General features: G+C 41.7%; 1 protein-coding gene across 3 annotated transcripts in view; it reads right to left on the bottom strand.

Moving 5' to 3' along the window:
• The window catches only part of COBL (cordon-bleu WH2 repeat protein), a 282,212-nt gene that overhangs the window by 61,006 nt on the left and 206,640 nt on the right, over positions 1–14,566 (bottom strand). The window lies entirely within an intron of this gene.

The raw sequence follows: 14,566 nt of genomic DNA, 5'->3' as shown, positions 1-14,566 counted from the left end.
GCTGTGACCAGCTTTCCTTCTCCTCAGATCAATATGCAACTTTATCACTGAAGTCATCAATTTTAACACTTAATGTTCTCCATCTAAATAATTTCTTGATTAGCTATAATGAAGCATTACTTCTCAATTTACAATTTGTTATTAAAAACTACATTTTGCTAACTTCTCCCATTAGATTTACAGTACTGCCATAAGGTGATATATATAATTATGTGAGTATTTTATTTACATGTGTACATGTATATATATATATACACACACGTGTATACACACACACACATACACACACATTTGTGCACACACACACAAACTAAAACAATTACAAAGGGATGTGAGGAAACTTGAGGGTGATGGATGTGTTTCCTATCTCGATTGTGGATGATGATTTTATGATGTATACAAGTGTCAAAAATGATCATAGTATATACTTTCTTTGCATATATGCAGTATTTTGGTGTGTAAATTATACTTCTGTAAAACTGTTAAAGATCAAAAATAACATAAAACCCATTAATTCTCATTAATGTTCTTCCTACACTTCAACTTGTAATACTAAATAGGGACTCATAATTCCCCTAATCGAGACTAAACATCTCAATTTAAAACCATTTACTATTATTTTATATTCCTCGAACTTAATTAACTCAGTCTTCACAGACGATGCTTTTGTCATGGAGCCTGAAGACTCCAAATGCCGGCCATTAGTGCCGTGAGTGACAGCTCTGGCCCTCAGCGCAACACACGGTCCTCACTCCCGTGACTGCTACGACGTGAGCGGCAGAGCAGGGCAGCAGACCCCACAGGACCTGCCCTCCAGGGCATGCCCACCCCAGCTCTGCCAACGCGGCCCGTGGGCGCAGACGGGCTCCGCCTGCAGGGGAGGGCCTGAGGCGACTGCTGCGGGATTAGGCAGAGACAGGCCAGAAGCACAGCCCCTCGTCACCTCCACCACCAACCACACCTTCTCTCGCAGAAACTGCAGCTCTGAAGGTCTGTGCACCATTTGCCTCTTCTGTCCACTCGCAGTCACGAGCCTGACCATAACACACAGTCATTTTCCCTCTAATTCTCTTACTGGAAAAATAAAACCCAGGAATAATGGCTCCCAGCGTGAGTGCAGGACATGGGGCGGGCGGGCTCCGTGGCTGTGGCGAGCACCAGTCAGTCTGCTGCCAGCTGCACTCAGGCTTCCTCGAAGGAAACTGAGCCCACAGGGAAGCTGCTTCCACGCTCCAGGAGGAAGCAGAATTCCACGTCAAATCTGACTTTTTATATTGGCAACTTTACCAGTTGGCAAGAGGACACATGTGTGGGCCAGATATGGCAATCTGCCTCCCGTTTCATCCTTCGGGTTGGGGTTTGCGCGATTCAGGAAGACTTTCTACTCCTCATTACCGCCTCTCATCCGCACAAAACACATGAACACGTGAAGGGAAGTGCATTTGCTCTATGACCCTTGTCCCTTCCACACCCAAGAAAAAAGTGCCACAGATAGTGGCCATTCCATTTAGAGTCAGGTGGTATGTTCTGGTTATTTGTTCTTGCTTGAGCCCTATAGCAGATTTATCAGGCTGGAATCAATATGTCCAATCTAATCCCAATATCTCTAATGTGTTTCTGAGTGGGGTTTTTTTTTCCTTTTTATTTTTTCTTCACTGAAGAGTATAGGCAGATATAGCCTTTTGACTTTTAGAAAGCTTCATCTATAGTAATAAAAATGTATTATTTTCTTAAAAAGAAGAGGAAAGAAGGGTTATATAACATTTAAGAGTAGAACAGAGGAAGAAGTAATGATAAATTTAAATCATTTAACTTCCACAAAAAGAGTTATTCAGTATAAGGGTTACCAATTACACGTTGCTATTGGTGACAAAGAAAACGCAGGAACCAAAAATATACAGATAACTCCGAACTTCCTTTTATATAATACTTGAACCTTCATCTTCACCAAAGTGTTTGAAGTTTGCTTGTTGTTGTTTTGCCATGGTGACTAATAAGGTGTAAAACTATTTTGAGTTTTTCTCCTACTCTACAGTCCTTGGGTATGAATGATGAAATAGTTAAATCACTCACACTCACACATACTCACACACACTCCCATACACACACACTCACACATATACTCACACATATACTCACACACACTCCCATACACACACACTCACACATATACTCGCACACACTCTCTCTCACACACACAGAGTTCAGAGGGGAAAGAAGCAGCAAGTTCTCTGTAAGTGGATCAGTTCCTGGACTTGGACTATTTGTAATTGGTTATGATTATTCCAGACATTTCAATACTTGTTTAGAAGGCCCTCGCTTCCTCTTGTAATTTTTGGAAGATACAATCTTACCCCTACAGCAAAAAAGATTGTTTTGTTATGGGAAATGTTAGTCTGCATGTGGAAATGTTTTGAATCAGATTATAGGAGCTATGAAAGTTGTGAACAAATTGTATCATATTATGGATCCAAATGAACATGAAAACTGTGAAAATTAGCAGTTGATAAGCATCACAAACACAGATGCAATGTGTGATTGATTATAATGGGTGCTAAAATAAAATATCAGGGAGTAAACAGTTTTAAGATTTTTTCCAAATTGTTTCATATATAGAACTAAGAGCATTTACTTACAATGAAAATCAGAATCTTCATATGAAAGGGTCAAAAGTATTGATGAAGTAAGATGGCAAACATTTTCATCCAAACTGAATTGCAGTTTAGAAATCACAGCATGTCCCATCATCTACTGCTGACATGGTATCTAGGGTGAATCTCTAAGAATTTAAGCCAATTATAGTTGAAAAATAATACATAATTTTTCTTTTACCTTAGCATTTGCTATATAATTGGTATTCCCCAAGGGACTCTTCACTCTATGAACTTGCATGGCCAGCCATTAGGTTTGTTTGATCTGAACATCTAGTTAGAGAACACGAACTACCATCTTTTGTGGACAGCATGTGTAACATTACAGAGGGAAGAAACAGACATGGCTTATAGGGAGAAGAAAAGACACACAAAGAGGGATGGATTCTGAGCTGAGTCAGAAATGAGAACCTTTCTGAAATGCAAGGGCTTTGGGAAAAAATGTTTCACCTGATTAATTTGTCTGATTCCTAGAAGACTAATGCCTGTTAGTACAGTGTTGAATCATATGTAAATCTGCAAAACTTATTCATCAAATTGCCCTGAATTTTACCTAAACTCGCATCAGGTCATTTTAGTGATCTGTCACAGAATTCACTAAGGTATCGTGTCAAAGATCAGCCACTCACGTTTTTGGCTAACTTTCTGATCAAGTAAATTGGGATGCCATGCTCAAATTCTATTTGCCATGTTAACTCCTGAATTTGTTTTTCCTCACCACATAACTATGTCCTCTATTATTTAATAGAGTTTGACAGATTTTTTGCATATTTTCTGCCTCTCTAACCAATAATCCTATGCACAGTGTTGCTTTTCCCTCTTCTGCTTAGGTTTTGCCTGGAGATTTTCTGAAGCCATCTTCCTTCAGCATAATAGCTACTGCTCACACAAACGCTTATTGCTGTAATTATATACAATCTTCTGCAATCTTTAATGTCTGGGTCATAAATCCTGATGCTTTCCCCAACATTTAGGTAATCAGTACCTTTTCTTGTTTAGACCTTCCCCACTTAATGATTTGAGGTCAAATGACTGCTACTTATCAGACAAAAGTCCTTTATTTCAATGCAAAAAAAGAAAAAAGAGGCAGTTTTTAACTTATTCTGTGTTTCATTTTGACTGATTTCTGGTAACTTTCTGTTTTTCTTACCAACACATGACACTAAATTGGCTATATATGGCTTTGATTATAGTTCTTTATTATTAATACTAATATAAGCTGTGATAATAATTCCCTTACAGGTCCTAGCTAACATTTTCATTGTGACCAACCAGACAACCATACTACATGTCAGAAATACTTACTAATTCTTTTTTCTTGCTTTGAGTAATAACATTTTTAAAAGTCTTTTGGAGAAAAATGTAATAAGCCTATCCAATTCAAATGTATCTGCACAATAATAAAAGTTAATCAAAGCAAGAGCTCATTGTCTTTTTATCTAAACCCTGAATCTTAACATATGATTATTTTTGCCTTCCCTGTCTGTCTTGGGACAGACATTGCTAAGGTGACTAGTTCTTAGGAACAGGGTGAGTTTTCTCAAGATTGCAGAGGGACCTTACCCTCAAGGAGGAGCTGGCAGCACCCCCATAGACACGGTTGTTACACCATGGACATCTGACCACTTATACAGCCCTTCAGACTAGGACTTATCAAATGGAACCATCGTTTACTTTTCATGTGCATGGGAGCCACAAGGAATAAAAATCCAAGGGCAGAAGGCACCTGTTTGTTGTTCATTCTTATAGCCCCAAAGCTGGCACCATGCTGAGCACCAAGTAAGTACTCAATCAATGTTTGGTAAACAAATGCATGAATAATGGATAAATGAAGTGAGATACATCCTTCTTCTCTTTTTTCTTTTGATAAATGATCTAAATGGCAGAGTACACAGGAAAACCTGGAAAACACAAAAAAGTTGTGTTCTATGTATCCCTCAATGGATGGTATATATCCTAAGTTGTAAGTTCCTATAGACTGTATTTATAGTTCACATGTTTAGGCACTTCGTTTTACCAGGTAGACAGAATGTTTCAGTTCTATTCAAATTGATTACACTGGTCAGGTTATGGACACAATCTAATTTTAAGGAAAATAGAGAATAAATTCTGGAACAGAATGTCCAATAAGAAAAATGTGAATTGATAATGAATTAAAATAAGGCAAGGTTCTTCACAGGAACATATCCATGTACCAATGAATTTCAGATAGGTCAATATTACTAACCTGGAATTTGCATATAAAAGTCTTTACCTCCTACAAAAAATATAAACCCCAAACAATTCTCTGTTAATTATGCATTTATATGTAAATTCTAAAGAAAGTAAATTGTGGGTGTACAAATGAGCCCTTTTATCCTGAAAGGTGGAAGAGCAACAGGAAGAGCAGAGCTAGTACAGAAGAGACACCAGGACAGGTCAGAGGTCAGGAAGAGGTCCGTCCATCAGAGGCGCTTGGCCTGAGCGGGGAATGACGCACAGCAGTACACTGTGGGGGAATAAACGGGGAAATATGAACACCAACTCATGGAGAAATAGATGCCCACCATTACCATTCACCTTAAAGCCCCTGGAGATTTAACACTGCACAGCAAGTGACATATCGGCCAAATTGTATGACTATTGTTTCTTCCATTTCCTTTTTAGTCTTTTCCTATACCAGTTGTTAAAAGAGTCTATTCATCCAACAGATACAGTTCTGTCTCCTGTAAGAACTATATCATTAGCATCACTTCACTCACTACGGGTCCTTCAGGCTGTCAAATAATAACTTGGATTTGATATAAAACTTTAAAGTCCTTACAAGCAGAGATACTGAGCAGCTGGTAGGCAAAAGCCATTTCTTACTCTTTGCTCTGGTGATGATTTCAGATCAATCCATGCCGCCCTGAAATGGCGGCACTGGGCAGGGATCATGTGTAAATTCAGAAAACACGATTGATTTACTGAGTTGGAGACAGACATCGACTGCCAGAGCATGCGGAGAACCACTGGTTTTAAGGAGCAAACGCCTCCTGAGTCCTGCTGTTCTCTCTAGTGAGAGATTGACCCGTGGTCTAATGGGCCATTTACATGAGAGTAGCTTTAAGTCCCTGAAGGCCCTTGGGGATGGGGATTAAAATAAAGAGGGGCTATGCCTGAATTCACAGAATCACATGAAAACCCCAAAGGCAAACAGTTTATAAGACTATTGACAGTAAGGGAATGCTTGGTTCATAATCCCTATTTGCTTATTTTATGAATTTATTTATTTATTTTTAGATTTTTTTCTATTACAGTAGTCCCTCTTATCTGAGGTTTCAGTTTCTGTGGTTTCAGTTATCAAAAGATCAACCAAAGTCTGAAGGAGTTGAGTACAGTATAATATGATATTTAGAGAGAGAGAGAGAGAGAGACCACATTCACATAACTTTTATTATAGCATACTGTTATAATTGTTCTATTTTATTATTAGGATTTTTTGGCTTTTTAAAAATTTATTTTACAAGCAGCATTTTTTCTTTCTTTGCTTTTTAATTGGTAAAACATAGTAAGGATATTTAATGAAAATTTTGAACCATTCTTGAAAAATCAAGATGGGAATGTTTTATTTCCAGGAAAAACTTAAATTTACATGAACCCAGAAAGAAGTTCTTTAAAATGGTTTTTATGCCTAACCTGACTTCATGTAGCAAATTAAAACTTCAAGAGACACATATACCAGTTGTGATTATTTGTGGTTAGTGCTTGATAACTGACTTATGAAAATCAAAGAAACTGGTCCTTGGTTTTCTTAACTAAATAATTTTCTTTTTAGTATTCCTATTTATATCTGTTACTCCATTGCAGGTAAATGCTGGTAAATGGTTAGTAACTAGCTCTCTGGAGAAAAATGGTATAAATAGATATAATCAGTTTTACTGATATAAAGGAAGGGTAGCACAAAATGTACAAGTAATAATAAAATATACAATAGTATTTTTTTGTAAATCCTATATAACCAACTGATTCTCACAGAATTTTTTCATTCATTTTTGCCAGATTCATTCATCTGTAGCAAGCCTATTATTACTACTGATAAATAAGCATAGTTTCAACATGAATGTAGATTGATATTTTGATGTTAAGCAGTAAGATGAAAATGAAACCAGGAAGATGTATGTTGGAATTTTACTCTTTTGTCAATCGCATGAATGACTTTGCTGAATGGATAATGGCTTTTGAAAAATGGAAGAACAATTCAAATTTTTTGTGCTATTCACAATGCACTGGCTGCAGATATGACATGTCTTAATATTGAGTCTGCATTACTGACATTCCTCAATCACTGTCTTATATCTAGACAATTGATAAATCAAGACCTGGTTTGTAACCTTTGCCAATTTCCATGGTGTAAATACTTCCTTCGTGGTTGGTTTCCTGCTATGGACGACTACCATCAAACATGGTACTATGAAAGGATGTGCAGTAGCACATTAGATAGCATTTTCACTATTCTACAGCACTAACACAGATCAAATATACGTAAATAATCTCAAGAACAAAGAAATAGTAAAATGTGGCAAAATAACTATGAAATGGGTAGGTTTTGGTATTTTATTACCATTGGTTAACTTTATTTTTAATATTATTTCTTTAATTATAGGCTTATATAATATACTTTTTAATAATGGTTTTGCTTAGCAATTGGTTTGTAAAATTTCTGAAATTTTAAAAATCTGCTTTTATAAGCTGGCATAGTATAGTTCTGCTCCATTGAGTTGTCACTCAGTTATTTGATTCTTTCTCAAGTCAGAGACATAGTCCTTTGTAAATAAAGGGTTAAGAAGTAATTAGCAAGAAGAAATAAGTTCATAAGGTTTTTTAAAAAATGCTATATGTAGAGAGATTGTGATACTCTCGCTGCTTTACTTGTAAGTAGCATCCAGTCTTTAGTGCATACTGGGTGGATTGAATGGTTTTCAAGGTAAAATAATAATAGGCTAAGAGTTCAGCTCCATTTTTTCTAATGTGCTTTTGCATAGGGAGACACTCTGCCCCCACAGCCAATAATTTCCTTCCATTTTATGCAAAGGCCCATCTGCTCAGGATCCACTTCCTGTTTTCCTGGATCCTGTGCCTTTTCCCGTGGCAGCAGGAGCAGCTGTGTGGCCGGCTCTCTGGCCAGGAAAGTGAAGTGGCAAATAGACACCAGCCTAGGGCAAGAATGCCTACCTGGGCTTGCTCTGAGGGCCACACACCTGCAGGGTTTCACAGGTGCTTCCCATGACAAACAGGACTCATAGGATTGTGTGTGTGTCACAGGCTTTAGACTTAACCACTTTGTTTTGAAATTGGGCAGGAAAGTGTTTAATTTGGGTTCAAATTTTAGAGCAAGGCATTAGGTGACTCGACTGGTCCTGACCTAAGGGGCTTCAGCCAAATTCCTGTACTATCCTCTCCAGTTTGGGCTCTTTGCTCAGCAGCACACGGCTGTTCACTGAGCCAGGAGCCTTTCATGAATATCTGGTCCCTGAAGGTAGGGACTGGATTACAGCCCCAAATATTCGAGCTGTTCCCCTAACATTGCTATATTCTCAGTTCCTCTGCTGGGTCACTTGCCTAAAATGTAAATTATTGTTATTAATTTTGCACTGATTAAACTCAAATTACTAACTTTTAATTCAAAATTAGAGAGTTCATTTCTTCCATTTTATTTTTCTATTTTAGAATTTCCTTAAATTAAGGATAAAATCAATCAGGTAGAAATAAAATGATAGTTGTTACCAGTGGTGCTTAGAATAGGAGAAAATGACCTATCTTCCCTTTATGCCTTTACAATCCTTTGTCAATTATTCTACAAGTGTATACCCATGAAAAAATTTATTTGCTCAAGCCTATGCAGGGAAATGTATAAGAAAATGACAGTCATTGGATATTTTCATTTCACAAATTTAAAGGAAATTGAGGATCCATAATTTGAGCTCCATATGCATTCATCTTTAAATTTCCAGGGTCTTCTCATTGGAATAAATAATTAATAACTTGTTAATAGCCTAATTAGAAACAGTACTGCAAATCTTCTAAATAAACAATTCAAACAACTAATGGGATAGGCTCCATTATTACAATCCACAACAAAGGTTCAGCTGAAATCAGAATGTCAGTGGAAACAAGCTGATTAGAAGGTTATGGAAAGTTATGGGGAAAATGCATATGACACACATATATTGGTTTTGACATGCACACAACACATCTGTGGACATGATTAGATATCTAAGCTTAATAGGAAAGTTTATTAATAAGAAACAAATTGTTTAAAGAACATAAACCAGAGAGCCATCATTCCATTGTTTTACAACGATGCTAAGAAACCTCCAACGCATGCCAAAGCCCCACTGGCAATGACTGCTGTGACATGAGGCTTCGAGAAGTCACACAGGTTCATCACTCCTCTCTCACACACATCGTAACTATTTGCCAACTCAGACTCTGCACGCTGACCTGAATGACAGCAGGAGGACACTCACAGTGTGCATCAGGCAATGGGAATCTCAGTTCTCCTCAGGGTGATGGCAGAGAGCTCCTTGTTCTCTGGCCACACAGCTTCGCACTGGCTCTAGGCTGGGTTTAAAAAGGCTGCATTTTGTCTACTGTAAACTCACGCTTTCTACAGAGGAAATAATTTTAAGTGAGATCCAGGATGCTTAAGATTCAGAAGGTAAACACACAAGCTTCCCCAACACTATTCTGTTTCCCTCTTACTACTAACATTATTAAGAAACCAAACCCTTTGGTGTCTGGAGACTAAATGGGCATATTCTAATCCTAGGAGCATTTCTAATAGCTTCTTTTCCCTGTAGAAGCAGAAAATGAGAAGTATAGGTTGGAGTCAGGCTTGAAATTGTCCCTAAAGGAGAACAGTTTCTTAGTAAGTTCTGACTTTCAGATGCTTGGCTGCACTGTCTTTGAGCTGAGCCAGCCACCGGATCTTCACCAGTGGCACACCATCTCCTCTCCGCACCTGCTCATAACACGTATTATATCCTCCAGACTACCACCAAGCTGGGGGCCTCGACCTGGTGCAGTGGGCACTGTCCACAACCCCCACTGATCGAACCCCAGCACTGGCCAGCAATCAGTGATGTGCACGCACCTCAGGGCATTTTGGCCCCATCCCCATCCCCACCCCCATTGGACAGGCTTGGGTCCTCTTAAGTGGTCCCTCCTTCCAGGGATTGGGCCAGGGTATTGCTCAACTGTCATCAATGAAACATAGAGAAACTCTTCAGTGGGGGTTTCTGGGAAAAGTTCCCTTTCGCTTACAAAACTATTAGAAGAGGTGGTCTCTTTTCCTCCACTGAAATTTCTACTGCCTGATGTGACACCTGGAATAGCTACAGTCTTCTTGCTACCAGCCTGAGGAGGAGGCCAAGCCCAAAGATGATACAGAGAAAAGATGGAAAGAATGAAGACCCTTGATGACAACTTTAGGCTTTAGATTCAACTAACACTGAAGTTCATGCCACTCTGTGATTCCTGTTCCTTTGAGATAAGACATTCCCTAACTGTTGTAGTAGGCTTGAGATGAGTTTCTCTTACTTGCAACTTGTATTAGTTATCTCTCACTGTAGAATAAATTACCCCAAAACTTAGAGGCTTAAAACAATAAGCTTTTAACATCACACAATTTCTATGGGTCTAGAATCTAGGTACGGCTTAGCTATGCCTCTGACTCAAGCTCAGGTATTGACCATGGCCGTGGTCTCATCCGGAGGCTCTACTGGGGGAGGAAATGCTTCCCACCCCACTCAAGTGGCTAATGGCAGAACTTACGCACAGGGTCAGTGGACTAAGGGCCTAGTTCCTCACTGGCTGTTGGCTGGAGGACCTCTCAGTGCCTGGCTTTGCGGGTCTACACAGAGCAGCTTACAGCAGGGCAGCAGGTTTACTTCGGCATGAGTAAGAGAGAGAGGGTGCCCATGATGGAAGCCACAGTCTTTTTTCTACCCTAATCTTGGAATGAGAAGTGACATTCTACTACTTCTGCCATATTTTATTCATTAGATATGAGTTGCTAAATCTAGTCCACATTCAAGGGAAGAGGGCTATAGGAGGGAGTGAACTTGGGAGATGGGGAATCACTGGGACACGTGATAGGTGCTCCCCACACAAACAAGCACATCCTACCCTACAGGCCAGACTAGGGAACCACTGAGGAAGAAGCAGGAAGCAAAGGTCAGGATGCCAAATACCACTGAGAACTTTACATCTTCTTCAAATATACCTGCAACAGGTCTTTGATGCAATATCAGCTCTTTTGAGAATATCCTACAGACAGACTTAAAGCGCTGGTTACTAGACAATCTTTAGCCTAGAAAATATCTCAGTTTGATGAAGCTTAATGGAATAGCGTAGTCCACTATATTTGATACTTACAATTCACAGCAAGACATATTCTGAAGCCAACATAACCCTGATACCAAAACCAGGAAAGGATTCACAACAACAACAACAACAAAACTACAGACCAATATCCCTTATGAATACAGATGCAAAAATTCTCAACAAAATACTAGCTGACTGAATCCAGGTGCTTATCAAGAAAGTAATCCATCACGACCAAGTAGGTTTCATCCCAGAGATGTAAGGATGGTTCAACATATGCAAATCTATAAATGTAATTCACCATAGAAACAGAAGCAAAAACAAAGACCATATGATCCTTTCTATAGAAACATAAAAAGCATTTGACAAAATTCAACACCCTTTCATGATAAGAACGCTCAACAAAATAGGCATAGACGGGGCTTACCTAAAAATGATACAAGCCATGTATGACAAACCCACAGCCAACATTATACTGAATGGGGGAAAATTGAAAGCATTCCCACTTAGAACTGGAGCAAGGCAAGGTTGCCCACTATCTCCACTTCTATTCAACATAGTGCTGGAAGTCCTGGCTACAGCAATCAGATAAGAGAGCAGAATTAAGGGAGTCTAAATGGGGGCAGAAGAGATCAAACTCTCACTCTTTGCTGATGATATGATATTATATCTAGAAAACCCCAAGGATTCAACCAAGAGACTCCGTGGTATATTTCTTTATTGAATACATTTGATGTGTCAGGCCCCAATTTAAAGGGTGGATATTAATATGAATATTAATACGTTAAAGCCTCTGAATAGCTTAAACTAGTGGAGGAAGGTACGTAACAGGCAGGTGTGAGGTAGTGTAGTGAGTAAAGGAAAGGATGAATGCCTAGAGTGCAGCGGGAGAGTCACAACGCAGGGAGGGTGTTGGGCTTGCCAGGACGGGCTCCTGAGCCAGCTGCAGCGTGTGCACAGGGAGCTCCCTGTTCAGCTATGGCGTGAGCACGTAGAGAGCTCCTGTCAACTGCACCCAGGCTGCGCCCACAGAGGGTGAGCTGGGGACCTGGCTGGGTACAGGGGGCCCCGCGAGTGGATGGTAACTCTACTCTTGGGAACTCCTGACTACTGTACATTTGTTCAAAAAGTGTTCACGAGTCCCAGACATACATGGCACTGAACACATGAACACACAATCTTCTCCATTTTGCCTTTGTTCCAGGTAAATGTGGTCTTCATGACCATGACTGAGCACTAATGACAGTTTCAGCGTTAAGATGGGAATGAGGGCTTATCCTTGGGCTCAGTCCTCAGGCTGGCAGCCACAAAGGGGAACACCAGTGAAGCCGACAGGATTGGGACTGGTCAGGGTCCTACAGAGGCTGGGGGAGACAAGGGAATTCGGGGCAGAAGCCCAGAGTGGGAGAGATCAAAGTCAAGGCTAGAGTTGCAGAGGATGGATTTATGCCTTCCCATCACCTCTCACATTTACGTGCAAATTTGTTATCTATTAGTTTTTCAAATGTTATCTTCTGAGAGTTAGCTGTGCTTGCTGGTTTTCAAGAAAGTGTATTTTCTCCTTTTTAGCAGCCTAAGTGGAGCACAGCGCCTGCTGCATGGATCACAGTGATGTGTGAAGGCCGGAGGTGCCCCGGGAGGCGTCTGTGTGGCTGGAGAAACTGCGGGGTGACAAATGGAGCCAAGATCCCATCCTCAGAAACGCGGCTGCACCGCCTGGTGGGAAGGCCTCTGGCTCTGCTTCCCCACGGTGACCGTGACGGTGCCTGCCCCACAGCGCCGTGGTGTGGGCCACAGGAGACCGAGATGCCTGGAGCTCCCCTGGCCCTGTAGGTACTCAGGGTAAGTTCCCACCATAAACACAGCATTTCCTGTACAAGGAACACAGTTTTAAAACTGAACGCAGGAGGAGATATGCAAGAGCTATAGGGGGCATAAAAACGTGTCTCCTGAACTTCCACACAGCTAAAAATAGCCGGAAGTGTGACTGGGAACGCAGGGCAGCAGCTTATTCCACGGGGACACACACTCCCACCCAACACTGGTACGCCAACAACCTACGTCTCCCTGGAGGAAGGTGAAAGGAGCACCGGGATTTCAACAATATGTAAAAACATAAAATGAATGAAAGCAAAGGATTCATTTTCCTTAATATTTCTAAGTCCGAAGGCAAGTTGCATTCTTCTGCACACCTGGGCGAGCCATCCTGGTTTGTCCAGCCACAAACAACAGGTAGGCCAGTTCTGCTAACTAGGCAACAAAAAGCTCTGAGCTGGACGCATGGCGTGCGGCAGAGCAGCAGGAGAGCGCGGCAGGAAGCAGAGGGGCAGCAGGGCGCCCCGCCGCTTCTGAGAAAGGGAGGCTGAAATCAGGCCATTTGACACTTCCCAGGGTCCCCTCTGCCCCCATCCTGCTTCACTCCATTGCTGGCATCTCTGCAGGTGTGAGAGGGACGGAGGAGTGGAAAGGTGAAGGATGCAGCTGAGGACAGAGGAGGTCCCAGGCGATGGCAGAGAGAGGAGGCAGGAGGCACAAGGGGCAATAGAGCCACAGGCAAGAAGAAAGCAAGTCTGGTCTTCTGCCTGTGGCTTCGTCCACTCTCTGCTCAGACTTGTGGGGAGCCTGTAGCAGCATGGGACATGCCTTCCCACCTACGCAGAGACAGGAGGAGGCACGACTTCTCCACCTGCCACAGGCCTTGGTGAGTGCCCCCCCCAAACAGTGAGAGCCCCAAACACAAGAGGGCCAGGAGAAGCAAGGGCCCAGACTCTGCATGAAGTCAGGTGTGGGGAAGTGCACGGGCCTTTCGCCTGGCTCTTCCACCGCGTGCAGCCTGCCACAAGCCACTGGTCCTGCGGCAGTTGCCCCTGATTGCCGACTGCCGTGCACGGCTTCACTCTTTCCATCCGGCAACTCCTCCCTCACCTCTCCCCTGGGGAGCAGGTTCTGTGGGCAACGACAACAGCCACGGGAGTGGTCACTGAAGCTAATGCCTTGGTGTGTGGGGCTTAAATTCCACTCCCTCCAGCGATGACATGCTCCAGAACCATCCACGCCACAGCCATCACCTTTCTGACCAGTAAGTCTCACCCTTGATTTCTGAATACCCCATAAAATTCATTTGCATTCAGAGGCATGTCTAATGTCAAGACGATCAAATGTATTTTAAGGGTGGAAAAGAAGTATTTGTGAAGACAGATAAAATGAACTGGGATTATCTTGCCTAGAGAAAGTCAGTAAGTCACCCAGCAATTAACTGACTTTACCCAGAAGCTGGCAGGCAGCTCGTCGTCATCCCAAAGAAGACAGAAAAAGAGAAAGTGTCCAGTAGCAGAAAGTCTGCACGCGCTAACAGCAGGCTGTGCACACTCAGTGGGCACGCGCGCTGGCTGGGTGCAGACTGGGGTTCCGCTGCTAAGCACACACAGCCAGGTGGGGTCGCTTTATCAGGAGGTGTCACCGCGCAGCACAGACGTCCCCAGGGGCTTCAGCGCAGGCCTGGCACACACATGATGCCATCTGAATACACAGTTCAATATATGAAACTATTACCCGTGGAGAGGAGGGAA

The sequence above is a fragment of the Microcebus murinus genome, chromosome 9, assembly GCF_040939455.1.
Source record: "Microcebus murinus isolate Inina chromosome 9, M.murinus_Inina_mat1.0, whole genome shotgun sequence".
NCBI classification, from domain to species: domain Eukaryota; kingdom Metazoa; phylum Chordata; class Mammalia; order Primates; family Cheirogaleidae; genus Microcebus; species Microcebus murinus.
The sequence above is the reverse complement of the archived record's forward strand: the minus strand, read 5'-3'. Positions and strand labels throughout refer to the sequence as shown.